Genomic DNA, 5,079 nt, shown 5'->3' on the forward strand with positions numbered 1-5,079 from the left:
CTCAGAAACTACCAAAGATATTGCGATGAATTTTGCCACACGTTATTTTTTTAGGGCAGTGATCAATTATGTTCAAAATCTTTACAATTGATCCAATATTTCCCATAGCCCCCATACAAAGGTACATATTCCCGGAAATTAGTTTATCGTTAATAACTCAATCAAGTATATCGGTATCAACTCTAAATTTAGTGCATACAAATATAATATGAAAGAAATCATACTACCAACGTAGATCTCAGTCGGTCCACAATCGGTCATAGCTCCCATATAAAGTCCACTTCCAAAAATCACTTAAACGCACATATTTCATTGATGAATAAAGCTATTATGATAAAATTCGGGCTGGATATGCTTTGTGTACATACAAATCATTCTACCAAATTTTTTGCGGATCGGTCCATTATTGGTCATAGCTCCCCATATAAGGCCCACTTCCCGAAATCATTTAAAAGCTCATATTTCATTGTCAAATAAAGCTATTTTGATAAAATTCGACAGAAATATGTTTAGTCTAAATATAAATCACTCTATGAAATTTTTTCCGGATAGGCCCATAATTGGTCATAGCTCAAATATAAGGTCGACTTCCGAAAATCACTTAAATGCATATATTTCATTGAATTATAAAGCTATCAGGATAAAATTCGACACAAATCTGTTTTTGCGTACATACAAATCTTTCTACAAAATTTGTTACGGATCGGTCCATTATTGGTCATAGATCCCATATAAGGCCCACTTCCGAAAATCACTTAAAAGGACATATTTCATTGTCAAGCTATCTTCATAAAAGTCGACACAAATATGTTTTGCCTAAACATGAATCACTCAACGAAATTTTTTCTGGATAGGCCCATAATTGGTCATAGCTCCCATATAAGGTCCACTTCCGAAAATCACACGCATATATTTCATTGAATTCTTAAGCTATAGGAATAAAATTCGACTTGAATAAGTCTTGTGGACATACAAATCATTTTACCACTTTTTTTCTCGGAGCGGTCCATTATTAATCATAGCTCCCATATAAGGTCCACTTCTGAGAATAACTTAACGCACATATTTCATTGTCAAATAAAGTTATCTTGAGAAAATTCGACACTTATATGTTTTGTCTTTACATAAATCACTCTACGAAATTTTTCGGGATAGGCCCTTAATTGCTCATAGTTCCTATATAAAGTCCACTTCCTAAAATCACCTAAACGCATCTATTGGAGTAAAATTATACTTGATCTTTTTCTGCATTATACGAAATTGTTTCCTGATCGGTGCATAATTGGTCACAACTCCCATATAAGGGCCATTTCTGAAAATTACTTAAAACGCACATTTTATACACATTTAGGTATAAAATTTGACGTAAATGTGTATTTTGTATAGATGTATATAAATCAATGTACGGAATTTTTTCCGAACCGGTCCATATAGGTTAATTGTTGAAAATCACTTAATTCGTTATTAAATTATTATATCCGGATAGAATTCGACATAAGTATCTTCTGTGTATAGATAAATAATTCTAAATTTTTCTGGACCTAATCAAAATTAGTTCGACAAAAATTTTGGCGAGTTATGTAAAAAATAGATAGTTAGATGGGTTTCAATAAAAGTAGCTTGCTGGTGGAGGGTATTTAAGATTCGGCATAGCCGAATATAGCACTCTAAACTTGTTTTAAATCAAAAGACCAAGTATTGAAGGCATTTCAAGACTATATGATCGAAGTTGAAAAACAAATGGGAAAAATGATAAAGTGTTTAAGATCGGATAACGGCGGTGAATATTTAAGCAAGGGATTTAATAAGGGATTAATACGCGTGAACGGTATTAAAAGTCAGATAACGGTGCCACATACGCTCCAACAAAATGGTGTTGCGGAGCGGGCAAATCGTACGTTAGTGTAGATGGGCTCGGGCCATGCTCAGCCACTCCGGTTTATCTGAAGGTTTTTGGGTAGGAGGCATTGAAAACTGCTGTATATATTCGAAATCGAACGACAACGAAGATTCTTCAAGATAAAACACCGTTTGAAATTTGAAACTGGTACAAATCGAAGCTGTAGGTCATCTGAAAATTTTTGGCGTTAAAGCGATAGTTCTTGACAAGACATCATCTAGGAAATTTTCAATCGAAAGGTTCAGAATATGTTATGATTGGCTACAGTGAGGAGAGTAAGGCTTATAAATTTTACAGCCCTACAACTCGTAAGGTGATAGTAGCACGAGATGTGAAGTTTTTCGAGGAAACATTTGATGATCGTTACACAGATGAAAGTGCTGATGGCATGTTTATTTTTTGCCGCAAAGATGATTCTTCACGAGCAGTCCCAGGTTGAGGACATTATTGAAGATGAAGAAATAGAGGAGGCGGAAACCATTTCAGAGAGTGAAGCTACTATATCAGAAGTACAGGCTGAAAAAATTGCTCCAAGTAGACCCAGAATAATTCGTGATGGTAGTCGAGGACTATCAAGAAAAATTTATAATGAGCTTTATGGAAAATGTTGAAGGCAGCTTAAATGGTTCATATGCTGAAAAGTGTTTGAAAAGTATGCAGACAGAATACGTTTCCCTAATTAGGAACGATACGTGGGAACACGTAGATTTACCTCGAGGCCAGATAGCGATAGAGTTGCAAATGGATCTACGCAGTTAAGAGGAACAAAGATGGCGGCATCCATAAATTAAGTCGCGGCTTGTGGCGAAAGGGTGTTGTCAACGTTTCGGTATTAACTATTATGAGACTTTTTCTCCAGTGGTGCGTTATGCAAATATAAGAATGGTAATTGCTTTGGCGGTGGAACATGATATTTACCTGCACCAAATGGACTATCATCCGCATCTAATGGAGATTTACATGATACGATGTTTATGAAACAACCGCAATGTTTTGAGGACGTGAAATATCCGAATAAGGTGCTGAAGCTGAAGAAGTCCCTATATGGATTGAAACAAAGTGGCCGTGAGTGGAACTGCTAATTAAATGAAGTGAGAACGGTGTCTACAATATAGTGGTTGTATATGTGGATGGAGGTGAGCTGTCACATTTCCTTGGTATGGAATTGAACCGTGAGGTGATCTTGGCGCAATCACCGTATCCCAAAAGCAGTATATTTTAGATGTGCTCGACAAATATGGTATGCTTGATTGGCAAAGGGAAGTTTCCACACCATTAGAACCAGGATATCAGGTAAATTGTGGCCGACGAAAATTGTAGAAAGGTGGACCCAACTGGATACCAGTCTGCACTCACTCTTAATGTATTTGGCGTTATCCACTAGACCTGATATTATGTTATCGGTGACAAAATTAGCACAAAGAAATTGTGACCCCACATTCTGAACACGAGGGCGGCCTACAAACACATATTCAGATATTTAAAGAAGACAAGCCGATTACAAACTCCATTATAAGAAGACCGGAAAACCGATCGAGTGTTATGTTGATGCGGATTGGGCTGGAGATGCCAGTGACAGAAAGTCATTTTCTGGTTATGCCTTTACAGCAGCTGATTGCGTTTTTGCTTGGAGTGCTAAAAGCAAAATTTGGTATCGCTTAGCAGTACGGAAGCGGAGTTTGTGGCGATATCAGCAGCAGCAACGGAGGTAGCTTATGTTAAAAAGCTTTTGGGCGAATTGAAATTTCCGTATAATGGGCCGATGTTAATCTACAATGACAACCAAAGTGCTCAGTGTTTAGTGCGGAACCCAACCTATCATGCGGGAAGTAAGCATATTGCGATTAAATATCACCATGTTCGAGATATGTATTCCAAGGGCAAAGTAGAGACCAAATATATGCCGACAAATGATATGATGTCCGATATTCTTACCAAGAATTTATGTAAAGTAAAACATAATAAGTTTACTAAATGTATTATTAAAATTGAATGTGTTGAGAAGGAGTGTTGGAAATATAGCAACACTATTAATTTGACTACTGACGGCAACCCATACATAATGCAACTATGTAATTTTGAATTCTTTTTTAACGTTGCTTTTTACTAAATAAAGTTTCTGTTAATTGCCATATCGGATCAGTTTTTTCAACATTTACATTAATACGCAAACGTACCAACTCCACTTATTATGGGATGATTTTAATACAGAATTAGAAATGCTTATTCAATACATTTTTTTGAATTTTTTTTAGATCGGAAGTAAACAACCAGATTCTGGAACTGCGACATTGCCAACTAATAATATCGCCATTAATTTTCGAAACAGTTCTGTCGAAAAATGCTGTGATTAAAAAAGTTCTGATGAAATAATTTCGTTCAATATTTCCATTGTTACAAATATTTACATTGGGATACTAGTCCAGATTTTAAAAAACAACTACTTCAAACCAAAAATTTAATTATAATTGGCGGTTTCCAAAAATTGATCTCAATCTCACCAATTTGAATAATAAATCGCTGGAAAAAGATCTAGTTCTAAAGAAGGTGTATATGTTCTCTAAAACTTCTCTAGAAATATATATGGGCCGATCCTCAACAAATCAGAAAATGCCTTTAAAGCTCATTACTGGCTTAAAAATACCAGAAAAGTGATGAAATTCGACACACATATGTTTTATACGACTTAAAATCTCCCTACCAAATTTATTGAGGATCGGAAACGTAAATCTTCCTACCGAATTTCATGCGGAAAGTGATTGGCCTCAAAAAAAAAATATATGAAAAACGGTCAATAATTAACCCTATCTCTCATATAAAGTCCTCTTCAGTTAATTTGATGTTTATAGAGGAGCATTCCTGTTAAGGCATACGGTTTGATGGTGGGTATAAGAGATTCGGCACAACCGAATATAACCCTTTCGCTTGTTTTTAATGTTTTTCATAATTAAACAATTATTTTTGACCACCTATATTTTTTGTAAAAAAAAAAACAAGTTAGAGTGCTATATTCGGCTGAGCCGAATCTTAAATACCCTCAACCAGCTATTTTTATATTCATAATTTTCTAATTGATCAAATATTTGTAAATATAAGTTTTCTCATGTCTTAAATAGAAAAAATCCCAAGATTTAAACAGCTTAAATCTATTACAATTCCAAGATTTATTGAACATTACA

Source organism: Lucilia sericata, unplaced genomic scaffold (assembly GCF_015586225.1).
Source record: "Lucilia sericata isolate MDLA Ls3-8-SP2 unplaced genomic scaffold, ASM1558622v1 Contig000817F_arrow, whole genome shotgun sequence".
Lineage (NCBI taxonomy): Eukaryota > Metazoa > Arthropoda > Insecta > Diptera > Calliphoridae > Lucilia > Lucilia sericata.